Here is an 18,592-nt window from a genome sequence, read left to right as displayed (position 1 = left end):
GTGTGAGGTGTCCCTGCCCATGGCAGGGGGTTGGAACTGGATGATCCTTGAGGTCCTTTCCAACCTAAACCATTCCATGACTCCATGACAAGAAATGTCAGGTACCAAAGTTGGTGATGCAGGTTGAAGCACTTGGGGATCTTTTGGCCATGCTGAGCACTTCTTGAAGCTGAGACAAGAGGTGTGCAGGTCCTCCCCAGCGTTCAGAGGGACTGACACTTGTGGTCTGTGAGGATCATGCCCCAAAAGGTCATCACTACATATGGTGCTGCTAGGTCATCAAGTCTGAGCCATCTTCTGCCAGTCAGCCCATCACTAGGCAATGTCTTCCTTCCTTTTTTGGGGGGTTCAGGTGCAGGATTTGTCATAGAATCATAGAATTGTTAAGCTTGGAAGGGACCTCAAGGCTCATCCAGTTCCAACCCCCCGGCCATGGGCAGGGACACCTCACACTACAGCAGGTTGCTCACAGCCACATCCAGCCTGGCTGCAAAAACCTCCAGGGATGAGGCTTCCACCACCTCCCTGGGCAACCTCTGCCAGTCTCTCACCACCCTCATGGGGAACAACTTCTTCCTAACATCCAATCTGAATCTCCCCACTTCTAGTTTTGTTCCATTCCCCCCAGTCCTATCACTCCCTGACACCCTCAAAAGTCCCTCCCCAGCTTTCTTGTAGCCCCCTTCAGATCCTGGAAGGCCACAAGGTCTCCTTATCAAACTTCCTGAGTCCATGACCTCCTTTGGCTCCCCCTCACTCTGCCACTCTCTTGAATTCTCCTCCTTTTCCCATGACAGAGTCTGAGACTCTGTCATCTGACTGAAAATTCACCTTGCTGCCAGCAAGCCAAGGGAGTTAGCAGCTGGTGGCTACTTAGATACCTGGAGGAACTCCTCAGTCCCTTGCTGTCAAACACTGCTGCTGAGCTTTGGTTTTCCTGCCATGGTTGTAATGGACATTCATGGTGAATCTCATCATGTCCTTTGGAAACCCATAGGTTGAGGAAACATTTCCTTAGCAGAGGTGGAGGTCCCATCTAGGGTTGAGTTCCTTAGCAGCAGAGATTTAGAAGGTGACAGATACCAGCTTTGTTGAACCTGGACACAGAGAAGGTCTGTGGGTAAGTGGCAGAGGACCTCAAGTCCCTGTCTGAGCTACAGCCATCCTTCTCTCATCTTCCTCTTCAAATAAAATTGTTTTCAAGGCCAGGCTGGATGAGGCTTTGAGCAACCTGGTCTAGTGGGAGGTGTCCCTGCCCCTAGCAAGGGATTTGAACTGGATGATCCCTTCCAACAATTCTTGGTGAGATGTTTGGCTGAGAGAAAGGAGGTTGGATGTTGGTCTATTTGCTTAAAGGAAAATATGGAGCTGTTGTTTGGCTGTTCTTTTTTTTTTCCCTCCCTGTGTTGTGTCCATGTTGGTTTAGACCTCTTGGTCAGCTGGTCTTGAGTTAGAAGTTGGAGAAGGTGGCACTGGGAATCTGTGGGCTTGCATGACATTGGTTGTTTCAAATGAGGCCAGGTGAAATCTCTGATGCCTGTGGTGGAACATTCACTGTACCTCTGTCAGCCCCTCAAGCAAACAGGAAGATGCTGTTGGCTCCCAGGCACAAGGAGAGGTCCTCAGTGTGGTTGGGATGCTCTCCACACAGCCCCAGCAGCTAGCCTGGCTGTTGCTGTGCTCATCTTGGTGTCTCCTGTGTGAGTTAGGATCGGGGCCCTGTGTAAGAGATCAGGAATGAGTCAAGAGAGCTCCAGTTTGGTGTGTTTGAGGTGGAACTAGAGTGAGAAAGAGGTGACAAGCCCGGTGACCCTGGACTGTGCTCCCCAACCCTGCCACCCATACTCTTTGACCTGCTCAGCCCTCTGTTCCCCAGGAGGTTCAACCTATCTGTCATGACAGTGACTCTACACCACAATTAGCAGGAGTGTGAGCATCTCACAGCACCAGAGGTTACACCTGATGCCTTCCAAACCAAAGACATTAACAAGGACTTGTTAATAGTTGCTCAGCTCCTTGTTTCCCGAGGGGAAGAGGAGAGAGGGGCAGGCTGCCCCCGAGATAACCTCTTGTGCTGCAGCAGGACCTTGCAGGAGAAGGGTTGTGGACCATTAGGAAGCCCAGGGAGAGACTGCAGAGCCCTTCAAGACTGCTGGTGTGGCTGGGCAGGGCAGTTGCCATTCTTTGTACTTCAGGAATGGCATTAAGGATCTTTGAGAGAACAGCAACCCTCTTTGTGTCACCTTCCCCAAAGAGCACCAAAGCTCTTTCCATCACCTTAGTCATGCAGCTGCCTCCTGCCCCTCTGCCACACTCACACTGTCTCCAAGGCTTCATTGACAACACTGGGCTGGGAGGTCTTAATATCCTTAAATATGAGATGACAAAAGGGAAATAGCTGAAATTATCTGCTTAGTCCAAGTAAAACCAAAATGTGGAGTGAATATTTTGTGGTAATAAAAACAGGGGGGAGGAGGAGATCCAGGGGTGGGATGCTGCAGAAGAAAATGGTTTCTACAAGTGCACCACCAAGATGATCTTCAGATGTCCCTTCCAACCCCTAATCATTCTGTGAGGCTGTGAAGAGCAGCAGTTGAGAGCAAAGCAAAGTCCTGAAGCACTGCCTCTAAAAGAAAGAACTCTGAGGAGACCTTTTTGTGGCCTTCCAGTATCTGAAGGGGGCTACAAGAAAGCTGGGGAGGGACTTTTGAGGGTGTCAGGGAGTGGTAGGACTGGGGGGAATGGAACAAAACTAGAAGTGGGGAGATTCAGATTGGATGTGAGGAAGAAGTTGTTCCCCATGAGGGTGGTGAGAGACTGGCAGAGGTTGCCCATGGAGGTGGTGGAAGCCTCATCCCTGGAGGTTTTTGCAGCCAGGCTGGATGTGGCTGTGAGCCACCTGCTGTAGTGTGAGGTGTCCCTGCCTCATGGCAGGGGGGTTGGAACTGGATGACCTTAAGCTCCCTTCCATCCCTGACAATTCTGTGATTTTTGGAACAAACCATGGGATTGCCCTCTAATTCTTTCTCTCACTGCTCCTGACCCATTGTCATTAATGGATGGATATTTGCTGGTTTCACCAGGGTCTGCTGAATTTAAGCTTCAGTCAGATCTCAGAATCATAGAAGTGTTGAGGTTAGAAGAGACCTTTGAGATCACTGAGTCCAACTGCCAGCCCAGAGCTCATAATCCCACCACTACCAAGTTACTACCACTAAACCACATCCCTTAGCACCACTTCCAAGCACCTTTCAAACACCTCCCAGGATGGAGACTCCACCACTTCCATGGGAAGCCTTTTCCAGGGCTTGGCAACCCTTTCTGTGAAGAAACTGTTCCTAATATCCAACCCAAACCTCCCTTGGCACAATCAATCTTCCAGAGATTGGTACAATTTGGGGGTCTTTGCCCTAAAAGCTGACAGGGGGGAAGGTAGCAGGAGCAAAGGCTTTCACCCAAGACACTTGATCACTGTGGGGGATGGAGCCCTGAGTGAAAGCCTGATGTGAAATCCATGTGACAGCTGCATCCCAGCAAAACACTGTCTCAGCAGCTCGATGGAAAGGAGGAAAATCACGGTCAGAGACTGCAGGAAAGAGTGAATTTTGGCACTCAGAGGGGTGTGGCTACACTGGGACGTGTTGGGAGTCTTGTCAAAGTCCTTGCTGTGATCCTGCTTTGTGGTCAGCAGAGTTTTCTGGGGGCCCTGGTGATGACAGTGGTCTTTGCCTGGCACTGAAGCAAAGCATTGTTGACCAAGGTGGCTGAGTAACCCCTCTGGGGGTGCAGCTATGCTTGAAATTAAGCCTGTGTGTAAGCCTCACCTTGAACTGGCCTTGGAAACACAGGTGGTGTTTTCTGGAGACTGGAGAGGAGAGGTGGAGGTAGGGAAAGAAGGTGGAAGGAAATTCTTTGAGAAAGGTGGTGGTTCCTCCTCTTCTGCATTGAGAACAACCTGGGGGTGTTTAGCCTGGAGAAGAGGAGGCTCAGGGCACACTTTATTGCTCTCTACAACTGCCTGAAGGGAGGTTGTAGCCAGGTGGGGGTTGGGCTCTTCTCTCATGCAAACAGTGGCAGAAGGAGAGGACACAGCCTCAAGCTGCACCAGGGGAGGTTTAGGCTGGAGGTGAGGAGAAAGTTCTTCCCAGAAAGAGTAATTGGCCATTGGGATGTGCTGCCCAGGGAGAGGTGGTGGAGTCCCCATCCCTGGAGGTGTTCACAACCAGCTTGGATGTGGCTCTTGGAGCCATGGTTTAGTTGTCAGGAGGTGTTAGGTAATAGGTTGGACTTGATGATCTCTGAGGTCTTTTTCCAACCTGGGTGATTCTGTGATTCTGTGATGCTGTGTGAGACACATCCAGGAAAATGGGGCTGGGAAGGGACTTTTTACAAGGACTTGTAGTGACAGGATGAGAAGGAATGGATTGAAGCTTGAGGAGGAGAGATTTAGACTGGAGATTAGGAAGAAATTCTTTCCAGTGAGGGTGGGGAGACACTGGAACAGGTTGCCCAGGGAGGTTGTGGATGGCCCCAACCTGGAGGTCTTCAAGTCCAGGTTGTACAGGGCCCTGAGCAAGCTGGGCTGGTGGGAGGTGTCCCTGCCCATGGCAGGGGGGTTGGAACTGGATGATTTTCAAGGTCCCTTCCACCCCAACCCATTCTATGAATCTATGTCATGGTTCTGTGGAAGCTGCTGGTGGCCTGATGTGACAAGAAGTCAGCACAGGCTGCTTGGATAGAAGTGTGTGGCCGTGAAGGGGATGGGGACAGGATCACAAAGCAACTCCCCAGTTGTATTCCTATTTCCTAGTGGGAACTAAACCAGTAAGGTGGGGGGTAGGGGGAGAAATGGAGATATGGGTGTTATCCTGGGAGCTGCATGCCCAAAAGCTTTTCAGATTTAGCTTTTAGTCTGCAACCAGGAGAATAACTTCTGTGCATGGCCAGGGACACGGTGGGACACAGAATTCCTAGGAAAGCTGTTGAAAATGGAACGTTGCTCAGCTGCTGTAGACCCTCAAGTCTTTCCACAGAGCCTTGATGTCTCACAAACCCTTATCCCTACTCAGAGAGAAATTTGAGGCAGCTAGAGGAAGGGTTGTGCTGGATGGAGATGTGCCCAAGTGTGTGTGAGGTCATGGCTGAGTTTTGGGGTCCCTGCTGCGGAGAGGAGAAGGTAGCAGAGAAGGGAAGGCTTTGAGAAGACAAATGGAAGCCATTTTTTGGTTGTTCTGCTGCCCCATTGTTCTGGCTTCTAAAAGCAGGGTGGTCATATCAATTAAAACAAAATAAAATGAGGGTGACCCAAGTGGTGTGGTTTGGAAACTGGGATGAAAGAAGGTCCTGGTGCAGGGCAAGAGTGGTTCTGTATGGGCTGGAGTGGCAGGAGGAGGAGAAATAGTTCTTTGCAGTTGGTAGCAGGGAAATAAAAGTGTTTCCCTCCTCCCCAGGCAAAGCCCAGTGAATGGATCCCCCCCTGTAATTTTGACCCTGTGTCAAGAAGGGGATTTATCACTAATTTAAAAGCATAGAGGAAGGCAAATGCAGAAGCTCTTTGTGTTGGGGTTTGCTGGTATTTTGTGGATTTTCTTTTTTCTTTTTACTTCTCCTGGAGGGAAATGTTGCATGTTGTAAGGGGTTAGAGTGCTCTGCAGAGGGCTTTTTTTTTTTCCCCCCCCTCCCCAGAGGACAGACCCAGAGTGAGATGAAGGGCACATTTCCTACCGATTTCAGGCACTGGAGGAGCAGAACACCACCTAACATCAGCCACTTGAGAGCTGCTCCTTTAGGGATGCTGCCCAGCACATTCACACCCCCAAACGATTTTATATCCATATTTTTATTATTCCTTTCTCTTAACGTCCTGGGAAAGAGAGGGGGGCACAAACTGTTCGTGTTAGAAGTGTGAGGAGGGTTGTTTTAAAATGTAAATGTCCTCTTTTAAGGCTGCTGTACTGTAAACAGCAAAGATTCTGCCAGGGCATGAAAGTGAAACTGGGCTGAGAACAAAAGTGAAACCAACAGGCACCTCTCACTCCACCAGGCTTGAGGGGAAATGCAGGAAAAAGTCATTCCCAGGAAGGAAATTTGGGGTTAAACGTTTGCTTTCTTTTTATTAGCACGGTGTAGTGGTGCTAGTGATTTCCAGGAGGATTTCCCCCTAAGAGAGGTGTTTTGGTTTGGTTGTTTTTTGTTGTATTCCCCCCTGCCCCCTTGATGGTATGGCTTTAAAAAAAAAAGCCAGAATTGGTTAAAAATGTCTAGCTTTTGTTGTATGATGTTAAGGGGCATTGCCTTTTGGGGTTTTTTTGTAGTTTACATTAAGTTGTTTCCACTTGGGATGCTGATAGGAGTAAGACAGGGATCCCCTTGCTTTGCAGAAGTATCAATGACTTTAATCAGCCAGATCCTGGTGAAGGAATAATAATAATAATAAATTAGCACCTTTAAAAAGATAAGAAAATGCTGTTAGAATGTGTTTGATGTGTAAAAGACTGAAAAAAAAAAGAAAAAGAAAAAAAAAACAAACAGTGAGAGCTGGTGTAGCAAATGGGAGAGACAGATATTCAGCTGGTCCTGCTCAGGCTGAAAGGATCAACAGGAGACAAAGGTTGGGGAAAAGTGGGCAAAGCCCAAAGAAAGGAAGAGCAGAGAGACAAAAAACAGCACTAGGTGCTGGGGGAGGAAAAAAAGAGAGGGGGGTGGGAAATTGAGTTAGAGAAAGTAACAGTGTGCAAAAAAAATCTTCCTTGGTTTGCATTTCTCAGAGTCCAGGAAACCGAGCGTGGGAGCAGATTGCTGGGATCCTTGCAGCGTGTTGTGGGGGGTAAAATGTGTGGAAGGAGGAACGTAAAAGAGGGAAGGAAAGATTTCAGCACAGGCAGGCCCTCTTTTGTTATTTTAACAACAACAACAAAAAAAAAGGGACAGTTTAGTCATAAATCCTACACTCTAGAGAGCTGAAGCTTTCTGACCATGACTTGCATTGATAATGCTTATTAAATGACAAACTGAAAGGAGGAAGTTGGGGAAAGGAATTTGTACTCAATATCTTCACTTCCCCCCCTCCCCCCTTAAGTGTGTTTGAAAAAGGGTAGGAGAGGGGGAAAAAAAAGAGCACTTAGAATGGTGTCTGGACAGTGATTTGAGCTGGTATCTTCCTCACAGGTGAAGGGAGGGGATAGAAGGCTCAAAAATTCCAGGCGTGGTTAAATTCTGCAGCTTCACAAATAAGTAGACAAAACCAAAACAAAACAAAAAGAAGAAAAAAAATTAAATCAGAATAAAGCAAAGAAAAAAGCAGCACTGTATTTCTCCAAGGAGCTTTTCAGCTTTGAAAGCAGGGGAGGGCAAAGTTACTGGGGGAAGTGAATTGCTCAGGACGCTGTCCCTCATGGAAATGGCTTTAAAAGAAGAAGAAAAAAAAGAATTACATTTCAATATTTGTAAAAGAAATTATTTATTATTTCCTCCTCCCCTCCCTCCCCTTGTTTTAATATAACATCAGATGAAATGTGTTCAATGAGCAGAGCATGTAGCAGGACACGGGCCTCTGAAAATTGAAAAGCAGCTCTGGAGAGAGTCTGGCACTTGGCTTGACCACGTAGGGAGCTGGGGGTGGTTTTTTACTGGCACCTGATTCCCCCCTACCAAAACAAAAAAAATAATTCTGAGGGCTCTGGTTAGAGGGTCCTAGGAGATTTTAAAAAGGTTTTTCAGACCAAGAAGTGAGGGCCAGAAAATGTGAGCATGAAAGCCAGGGGTCTAAGGATGTACTGAGTTGAATCTGCTCTCTCTCGTGTTGCAAGGAGCGCGGTGTAGCCCCTGCTCTGGGCAGGAGGATGGACAGCCAGCCCTGGGGAGCGAGCATCACTCCTCAGGTAATGTGCTCTTACTCACAGCTTGCAAAAGAGAGAGGAAAGAACTTTTCTGGTGGGATTAAATAACCCCTGACCTTTTGGCTCCCTCGTGCTTGGAGTTGATTGACCTTTGAGACGAACGCAACTGTTTTGGGCGTATTTGGAGGCAAAGCGTTGAGAGGGAGGGAAGGCGACTGCCAAGTCCTTCCCAAGTCTGGTGGGCTGGAAGAGAGCAGCAGTGCTGGGGCTGGATTTTTCTCACTCCAAGGTGCAAAGATCAGGAGGGTACAAAAAGAGAGAGGTTTGTGCACAGCCAGGCCGTGTGCTTCAGTTTCCCCTGGTGTTAGAATAGCAAAGGAAATTGGAGCTGGGTGCTGTCGTTTGTGGCTGGTCAAAGACAGGGCTGGGGGAAAAAATAAAACAACCAAAAAAGAAAAACCAACCCCAAAGAGCTCTAATTGTCTGTGGCTTTGTTGGAGTGACATATCTGATGTGGGAGCAATTAAAAACGAGTCTGGTTTGATTAGGTGGAAGGCACAATAGTTGTTTTTTTTTTAAGCAGGCTGGTGTGAATCCAGCACGAGTCAGAAAGCTCTAGGTAGGACGTCTGGGAGAAAACGCAGTTCCTGGGGGTCGAGGTAGTCAAGAAGTGACATTTTCTGATGAGGTTGTGTTTTGGGGAGGATTTTAAGTGTTTTTGTGTGAGCTTTCTTGCGTACCAAGAGAGGGAGAGAGATTGGAGCTGTGCTTAAGCGTTGGGCTGGCTGTTACGTTCCGGCACATCCTTTCTGGTCTGAACCGAACTTCGACAAGGAGAGGAATGTAAAATTCCATTTACCAAATTGGGATGGTTGGAGTAGTGAATAATTTAAAAAGAGGGGGGAAAAAAAAGAATAAAAAATGCTTAAATGGCTCTAAAATTCTCTAATGTTGTTTTGTAGCCTTTTAAAAGGAAAAAAAAACCAAAAAACAAACCCCAAACATCCCAATATTTCCACTGGCAAAATAATATACAATAACTAAACCCCAATACAAGCTGCTGTTTAGGAGGGCTTGGAAATAGGCAATCTGTGAGGCTAAGGAGCCAGGATTTTGCAGCATTTTTCTTCCCTTAGTCTCCTTCTTCTTATTTTTTTTTCTTTGGGGGGGGTGTGCAGGGAAAAAGGAAAGATTTCTTCTAATTGTAAAAAAAAAAAAAAAAAATTGGACCGAGGGCAGGATGCTTGGCATCAGGTGAAATTTGTTTCCTGAGGAGCACATTGGGTTTGTAAATCTTAAGTGCTGTGTTCAGAGCTCAAAAAAAAAAAAAAGTTTGTGGGGAAGGAAAATGTTTCAGCATCTTTCTTTCCTTACCTGAGGAATCCATTTTAGAAGTCCCTGTTTACCAACTACATTTTTTTTAGTTGTTGTTACTTTATTATTGTTGTTGTTATTTTATCATTGTTGTTGTTATTTTATCATTGTTGTTGTTATTTTATCATTGTTGTTGTTATTTTATCATTGTTGTTGTTATTTTATCATTGTTGTTGTTATTTTATCATTGTTGTTGTTATTTTATCATTGTTGTTGTTATTCTATCATTGTTGTTGTTATTCTTTATTATTATTATTGTTATCTTATTATGTTGTTGTTATTTTATTATTAGACCTCTGTACTTGGGTTAAAACTGACTTAAAATTTACTTAATTAGGTTTCTACTGAAATTCTAAGTGATTTAAAAATCAAACCAAACCAAAACAAGCTAATAATAAGAAGGATTATGGTAATAGGACCAAAGAGAACACTCTCTTAATTTGAAACCCTTCAATCAAACTCTTTTAAGGTGCCAGTTGAAAAAAATAAAATGAAACTTAAATCTATAAATTTAGGGGTGTTAAAAAAGAAAAAAAAAAAAGAGAGGCAAGGTCCTGATGGAATGTAGAATCCTGTAGCAGTGAGCAAGGATTTTTGGGAGGTACATCTGGAAACGTGTGGTCATTGACACCTTTAAGTTTGGGGAGGGGAGGTTGTCTTTAAGGCTTTCTTAGAGGTTTGTTAAGAGGCTTGTGAAATGTTTTGTGCTTGATTTGGAAGAGGGGAGAGAAAGAGGTGAGGGTGTCGGTAGCTGAAGGTAGCTGGCAGTTGATTTGTGTTTCCCCCAGGAAATTTGGGCAAAAGCACCAAAGGAAAAAGAAAAAAAAAAAACCAAACAAACAAACAAAGGAATTGTCAGGGCGAGGAATGAATTGCAATGAGTTGTATTTGGTGCCGTTATGGAAGAAGAGTGGCTGTGAATTGGCTTGAAAAACCTTCCCACCTCCTTGGGAGTGTCTGAACAAAAACAGTGCCACGGTGGGAGAGAAAAAAATAAAAAGGGAGGAGGGGGGAAGGAAAAAAAAAAAAAGGAAGGAAGGAAAAAAAAAAAGAGAAAAGAGGCTTTCCAGTTGTGTGAAGCTGCTGAAGAAGTATTTAAAAAATAGACTTAAAAAAAAAATAAGAGCTTTAGATCAGCTTTTGTTATTGATAAGGTTTCTATTCAAAAGAAGGAAAACGTCTGTTTCTTTCCTCTGTGTTGTTTATAGTCTGGAATCAAGAAGAGACTTGTGGTGATTTATTTCTTACAGATTTTGTTGTTGTTGTTAAAGGAAGTATTTATGTGAAATAATCGGGCAGTGGGTTTGTCTGACTTTAGGTTTTTCACTCTGGAAGGGGAAAAAAAATGTGAATTAAAAAAAGAAAAAAATCCAAAACACAACCAACTGCCCTCCCCAACCTTTTCTCATCACCAAAACCAAAACAGTATCTTGATGAGTGTTTGCTGCCGAGCCTGAAGCAGAAGCCAAGATCCTCTGTGCAAAGTCTGTCAGGCAGTTCCCAGCTCTGGGCATGTTACGGTTTTGTGTGGCACCACAAATTAAGAGCTGTTTGACTCATTACCAAATATCACCCAGGGAAAGAAAAAAAAAATATAGATGTAAGGGGTTGGAGCTCAGCCTGCCAGGGCTGTCTCAGGGAGGGGATCTGGGGCAGACCCTGCTGGTTTTTACTCCCTGTGCTACTCCTGCGGGGACTTGTGCCATTAACTCCTCCATCCCTCACCCCTCTCTCCCTCCCCCTCGCCACTTCCCAGAACGGATCCTGGCTCTCGGGGCTGTTTTTAGATCGCTGTATGCACAGAATTTCGCTGTTTGTTGGAAGAGAGAAGCTGGCAAGGTGCTGTGCTGGGCACCTGCGTGAGGACTGCATGGCAGGAGCAGAGAGCAGGGCAGCTTTGGCTGGGCTGTCACACAGCTGTCCCTGCAGGGTAACCCTGCCTTTCCTCCTTACCGTGTCCCAAAGGGTTGCCTGTTGTTTGTTCTTTTTGGTTTTTTGGTTTTTTTTTTTTTTTTTTAGGGCTAACCCCTAGGGCTATTTTTTTACTTAATCCATTTAATACAATTTGCCCTTCCCACCAAAAACTGTCTTTTTTTTTTTGCTGTTGTTGTTTTGTTAAACCCCGAACAACAGTTTTGCTGAACCTCAAACATTAAACCCCCCTGCCAGGCAGCGGATAATTAAACCCCCCGGCCCGGACACTGCTCTCACTAACATCCAGCAGCTGGGACCACAACCACGCCGGGACCCAGGGCCCCGGGGTCGGGTCGCTCGCAGCAGGCACGGCCGGGCCGGGCCAGGCCGAGCCGAGGGCAGCTCCGCGGAGGAACTGAGGCGCGCCGGCGTCCGTGTGGCGGCGGAGGAAGAGGGAGGGAGCCAGGCCGGCGTCGGAGCGGGCTGTGCCCCGCAGAGGGTTCCGGCGGCGGGCCCGGGCAGGCCGGGAGTTGTAGGCGCGGCGCGGTGCCGGCAGCGGTGGGAAGCGCCGCCGCGGCACGGCGCGACATGGCGGGGCCGCCTCTCGCCGCCCGGCCCGGGCCCCCTGCCCTCCTCCCTCCTCTTCCTGCCGTGACGGCTTCACCCTTCGCTCCCTGCGGACCGGCGTCCGCTCGGGAACGGAGCTGCCCCTCGCCGAACTCCGGCCTGGGCCTGCCCCGGCGCTGGCGCTGCCTGCGGAGCCCCGTGGCGGCCTGCCCGCGTCTGCTCCCGCAGCCGACTCGCTGGGAGCTGGCAGGAGACGGAGGTCGGGGCTCGGCTGCCGCTCGGGGGCTGCTTTTAACGTGAGAGGGGAAGAAGGAAGAGGCGGGAAGGTGCCGGAGTGAAGGAGGGAGCAGCCCTGGGAGCCGGCAGGCGCTTGCCACTCAGCCGGCTTTGCCCTGGGACCCGCTCTACAGGTACCGTCCTCTGAGCACGGTGCGGGGAAGGAAGGAGGAGAAGGGAAAATGTTAGAGGTGTTCATTTGGGCCCGACGTACGAAATTGGCTTCTGGTTAAGCGTTCTGCTGGAGTGAGGCAGGCGGAGGAACAAGCTGGAGGTGGCCGAGTTTGTGTGCGAAAGGAATGACAACTTGCAGCACCTGAAATCATTCAGGCTGGAGGGAATTTGTTAGATTTTGGTTGTTTTGGTTTGTTGTGTTTTTTTTTTTTTTCCCTTCCTCCTCCGCTCCCTTCCTTAACTCTTCGGAAGCCAAGCCTCAGGAGTTGGGTGGACGTGGGGCTGAAACTTCATGCAATGGAACAGTTCTGGGCAGCTTCTGTTTTTACTTGCTAATTATAAATCCTCTCGAAATGCAGCGGGGAAAACATAATTTATTTGTTAACTAAGCGATGAAGAGGTGCACAGAAAGTGAGGCCGTGAGCTCCACCGACCACCAACCAAAAAAGTAAGGGGGGGGGGAATGGAGAGGGGAGAGGGAGGGAATATCCCAGAGTGTAGGTTTGTTTTGTGTCGCATCTGTTACAGCTCAGCTTAGAGTGGAAGGCTGGGAGGAGCTCTTCCAACTTGTTCGGCTTTGTGTCAGAAAGGAGCTCAGCTTCTTCTGCCGGTGATCGTCACCTGAAACAGAGTCCTTAAGGTATACCCAGATGAGTGTCAGTTCTTGGGAGAAAGAAAGGGAAAGGAATTAAATGCGTTTGATTTTTTTTTTCTTTTTTTTTTTTAAGGGAAGCATCGTTCTAGTGGAGGGAGGGAAAAAAAAAAGGCAAATGTTATTTTGCTTCTAAAAGAAGTTGTTGGGAAGACAAAAGGGCAAAGTGTGGAAGTGGCTGCTCTACAAAGCCTTGCAGAGTTGAGCTGGGGAAGATGACTTGAGACAGCAACCAGCAAATCCAGAGCAAACTGAGATACCCAAGTTGAAGAAGAAGGGAAATGTGGCTAAGGACTCATGAAGTGTTTTTCAACTCGGTAAGCCTGTGGCTCCTCTGTCCACCTCTGAAAGGATCCCTTCCTTTTCCAGTTCTCCCAACAGGAAATGAACTTTGCTGGGTTCACTCCTTCCAGCAGCAGTGGTGGGATGAAATGCAGGAGAGTTTAAGCAGACTCTGCCAGACTTTCTGGTTCTCTCCTGCTCCATGGAGAAGGAGCTGGAAGTGCTGGTGGACAACAAGTCCACCACAAGCCAGCAGTGTGCCCCCCATGGCCAGGAAGGCCAATGGGATCCTGGAGTGCATGAAGAAGGTTTTCTTCTCCCTCCACTCTGCTCTAGGGAGGCCATAGCTGGAGTTCTGGGGCCTGTTCTGGCCTCCCCAGTTCAAGAGAGGAAGGGAACTGCTGGAGAGAGTCCAGCAGAGGCTCCAAAGCTGCTGAGGGGCCTGGACCATCTCTGTGAGGAGGAAAGGCTGAGAGCCCTGGGGCTGGTGAGCCTGGAGAAGAGCAGCCCCAGAGGGGATCTGAGCAATGCTCAGCAAGAGCTAAAGGATGGGGGCCAAGAGGACGAAGCCAGGCTGTTTTCAGTGGTGCCCAGAGACAGGACAAGGGGCAGTGGGCACAAACTGGAACCCAGGAGGTTCCATCCAAGAGGCACTTCCACAAGTGTCACCAGTTCTTCATCCTCTTGTGCTTTGTTACGCCACTTGAGATGCTACTGAGTGGAGCAGCAAGCGGATGGCTGTGAGCAGCCTTCGTGTGCTGGGGTTGATAGTTCTAGGGCCATGAGTCACTGACAAAAGCAAACCAGCCAGGGTTGTAACAGGAAACAAACCCAAGGTGTTGGTGCTGGTTTTAGGAGTGGGACAAGTCCCTCCTTTTGCTGGTTTGATCCCAACAAGCCCAGCAGGGATGTGTTCATATGGACACTCATATGGATGCGTTTGCTTGTGTGCAGCCTGAAGCAGCAGTTTTAATTGGTGATGGTGGTGGTTGGTTGCCTTTAATTATTATTTGTTAGAGAGGTTTTGGAGCCAGAACATCTCTGCTGGAGGATCATCAAGTTTTCACTGAAGTCTCTAGAGGGATAATGATTTACATCCCTTGACTAGATGACTTTCTGGATGGGGATGTTATGGTGGTGTCTTGGGTCTTTTATGGAACCAGGGAATGTTTTGGGTGGGTAGGGCCCTTTAAAGTCATCCAGTCCAATCCCCTCTGCAGTGAACAGGGACATCTGCAACTACAGCAGGTTGCTCAGAGCCCCCAACAGCCTCACCTGGAATGGTTCCAGGGATGGGGCTTCTACCACCTCTGGGCAACCGGGGGCAGAGTCCTACCACCCTCAGTGCAAACAATTTCTTCTTCCTCTCCAGTCTCAATCTCTCTCTTTTTGTTCAAACCAGCACCCTTTGTCCTATCATATCAGGCCCTGCTAAAAAATCTGTCCCTACCTTTTGTGATCAGCCTCTTGATGCATTGAAAGGCCACCAGAAGGTCTCCCTGGAGCCTTCTTTTCCCCAGGCTGAACAACCCCAACTCTCTCAGCCTGGCCTCACAGCAGAGGTGCTCCAGCCCTCTGGCAAAGATAATCCTGTAGTAGTCCTGGGGAAGAGAGGAGGAGATGTTGTGTGATCCCTGCCCCATGGCCATGAGCCAGCTTGTGCCAGGTGGGCTCTGGCAGGGGCCATAGGTGCAGAGGAGGAGGAGGAAGGGCTGGAGACACAACCTGGTGTCCGATACACTCCAGGGAAGGATGCGCTGGAGGGGGGTCGAGTGTCTGCTCTACGGTGCAGTGGGGGAGCAGTGGGTTCTAGGTGAGGAGACAGAGGATGGTTATCAAGTGTAGTCCATCCTCTGGGTGTGAAAGGGAAGGTGACAGGTGAGGTGAGAGTGAGTGCTGGCAGTGGGGTGAGGGATGTGGGCTCCTGACCTTTGATCACCTTCTGTACACAGGGATCTGAGTCTCTTATCTACAGTTACGCAAGCAGGCAGCAGAGACAGCAAGGATTAAACTGTGAGAGTGTTGTGGTTTGTGTCCACTGTGGATGCTTGCAGCTCCAAACCAATCCCTTTCACTGGGCTGGAGGGTAGGAAAAGGTTGATCTTCTGTTACCATGGCCCATGTTGTGTCTCTTCACTAAACACATGGAGTCATAGAGTTGTTTCGTTGGATAAAGCCTTCAAACTCACCCAGTCCAACCATTCTCTAACTCTGCCAAGGCTGGGGCTAAATCATGGCCCTCAGCACCACAGCTCTGCCTCTTTGGAAGACCTCCAGGGCTGGGGATTCCACCCATTCTCTGAGCAGCCTGGGCAGTTCCAGTGTTTGAGAGCCCTTTCAGTGAAGAGGTTTCTTCTGTGACCCAAACTAAACCTCCCCTGCTGCAGCTTGAGGCCATTTCCTCTCACCCTGTCACTTGTTACAAGTGAGACCAACCCCCACCTGGCTCCAGCCTCCTGTCAGGGAGCTGTAGAGAGCAATGAGGTCTGCCCTCAGTCTCCTCTTCTCCACACTAAACACCCTCAGCTCCCTCAGCTGCTCCTCACCAGCCCTGTTCTTCAGACCCTTCCCCAGCTTCATTGCCCTTCTCTGGGGACACTCCAGCCTCTCAATGTCCTTCTTGGAGTGAGGAGCCCAAACCTGAACCCATTGTTTGAGGTGTGGCCTCACTGGTGCTGAGCACAGGGCCATGATTACTTCCCTGCTTTTTCTGGCCACACCATTGCTGATCCAGGCCAGGATGCTGGTGGTGCTGGTGGCCTTGGCCACCTGGGCACACCTTGGCTCATCTTCAGGTTGTTGCTGACCAACACCCCCAGGTCCTTTCCTGCCAGGTGCTTTCCCACTCTGCCCCAAGCCTGGAGCCTTCATGGGGTTATTGTCACCCAAGTGCAAGACCACCAGGTCTTGGCCTTGTTGACCTTCATCTCATTGCCCTCAGCCCATGGATCCAGCCTGTCCAGGACCCTCTGTAGAGCCTCCCTAGTCCTCCAGCACATCAACTCTCTTTGCCCAACTGGGTGCCATCTGCAAACTTGCTGAGGGTGCCCTTAGTGTCCTCATCCAGGTCACTGATGAAGACATGAAAGGTGCTGTGCCTGGATTTGCAGCATGCTCAAGGATTGGAATGATTTTGTGGAGAGCTACTTGATCTCCAGTGTTGCTGGTGCTGAAACACCACCAACTTCAGAAGCATGTCCTGATGGGCTCCAGGGTTGGCTTCATTTGTCTGGTGGCAGGATCTGGAGCTCCCCTTGGGAATCCCTTCTGAGAACTTTAGACTGGAGAAGGCAACCAAGAGGGACATTTTGTGGTCTGACAACAGCCCCACCTCTTAATCCATAGTAGAAGAAAGTGAGAAACCCCTGTGGAAAACCCTGGAAAGGGGAAAGTTGGGACAGGTTTACTCCTGCCTGGGGTTTACTGAAGAGAGTTGCAGGAGTGCAGAGCTGTGGTGCAGCCTGGCAACCTAAAGTGCCCTGGTGACTTGAGTTGCAGAGCTCAGGCTGGTGCTCACCCCAGTGTTAGGATTCACTTGAATTTGAGTTGTCTTGAGAGATTTATTGGCATGTCTGGCTGGCTCCTGTAGATCTCTCCCTCTAGCAGAGAAGGTCACGTTCCTTGCATGGACAGCAAGTGACTGAGGAGTTCTTATCTGTAGGCTTGTGGCAAGAGATGTCTTCAGGTACTGGGAGAGCTGGGCAGGAGGGTGTGTAGTGTGCTACTCAATCCAAGAAGGACATTGAGGTCCTGGAGTAGGTCCAGAGAAGAGCAAGGAAGCTGGGGAAGGGTCTGGAGAACAGGGCTGGTGTGGAGCAGCTGAGGGAGCTGGGGGTGTTCAGACTGCAGAAGAGGAGACTGAGGGGAGACTTTCTGGTTCTTTACAACTCCCTGAAAGGAGGTGGGAGTGACACAGGGGTTGGTCTCTTCTGCCTAGTAACAAGTAATAGGATGAGAGGAAATGGCCTCACCTTGCACCAAGGGAGGTTTAGGTTGGGCTTTAGAAGAAGCTTCTTCACTGAAAGGCTTCTGAAACACTGCACAACAAACACTGGGCCAACAGACACTCCCTCAGCCCAGGGAGGTGGTTGAGTCCCCATGCCTGGAGGTGTTTCAGAGCTGCAGAGGTGGGGTGCTGAGGGCCATGGGTTAGCAGCAGGCTCGGTAGAGTTAGAGAATGGTTGGACTAGATAATCCAGAAGGTCTTTTGCAACCCAAACTGAGCTGTGGCTTGTGTTCTTGCTGCCATGTGCTCCTGCTTCTCATGGACTTGTGGCAGCAAGGCAGAGCTCCACAGCTAAAGGTCTTCTCTTGCTGGATGCACTTTTATCCTCTTGTCTTTTATTTCTGCTCTCTGCTATGGTTTTCCTTCCTTTATGTCTCCTTTTGAGGTCTTCCTCTGTGTAGTTCCTCATCTTTACTGACTGTTGGGTTTTGACTCTTTTAGCTTTCCTAAGTCCTTCTCCTTTTGTCTCTTGTGGTCTGTCCTTGCAGCTTGGCCACCTTTCCTGTGATGGAGCAAGGCAGCTGAGCCATGGGTTGACCTAGGCTTGCATCAGCTGGAGTGACAAGAGGTGGCTGTGGAAATTCCATGGATCTCTGGAGCAAGGTACCTCCTAGACATGTGTGTGCATGCTGGGGTCTGATTGTGTAAGCCAAACACCCTCCTGCTGCTTTGGGCTTTGCAGGAGGACATGGAAACAAACCTCCAAAGCTTGTGAGAAGACCAGCATGGAACCCTTAGTCCAGGAGTGTGTGATGACCATAAGGAAGAGGTTCCAAACCCCTCTCCTGAGCTTTGCATCATTTTTCCCCTTCCAACCAGTCCCTTTCCCTGCCTGTGACTCATCTTCTAGAAGCAGCCTTTTAACACCAAAATTTCTTCACCCTGCTTCTGCACTAAGGGATTGATTTTCTGCTTCTCTTGAGACAAGAGCAGGGCAGCTTCTGTCCTGACCCACCCTGAGAAGGTGGTGCAGCTGAGAGGTGCAGTGCTGTGGGCAGTAGATGTTCTATCAAAAGTAGGCAGCTTGGATCAAGGCCAACAAATCCTTCCCAGGTGCCTCTCACCCTGTTTCTAACTGGCAGCACCCCTGTGCCAGCTGCAGTGTGGCCTCATGGACAGCCAGGGAGAAGTTGCTTGCTGCCTTCAGCAGGTTGCCCAGCACCATCTTCTTTCCTCCAGCCTCTGCATGAGCTGTGCAGCTGCCCAGTCTGCTGCTGTTCTCCACCCCTGGTGGCTGCACTGTGAGCTCCCATCCCTCACCTCAGCCCTTGCTTTGGCTTTGACTTGTAGCAGGTCTCTTGACTCTCTCTCAAACTGGTTCCTTTTGTCCTTTCAGGTGCTTTTGCTGGGTCCTGTCTCTGTTGCCTGGTCCTGGAAAACAGAAGAGTGAGGATCAGCAGCGTGTCATGGAATCATAGAGCGATGGAATTGTTTTGGTTGGAGATCATTGAACCCAATCCTTAACCCAGCACTGCCAGGTCATCACTGACCCATGGCCCTCCACACCAC

The sequence above is a fragment of the Indicator indicator genome, chromosome 4, assembly GCF_027791375.1.
Source record: "Indicator indicator isolate 239-I01 chromosome 4, UM_Iind_1.1, whole genome shotgun sequence".
Classification (NCBI taxonomy): domain Eukaryota; kingdom Metazoa; phylum Chordata; class Aves; order Piciformes; family Indicatoridae; genus Indicator; species Indicator indicator.
This window is presented reverse-complemented; position numbering follows the sequence as displayed.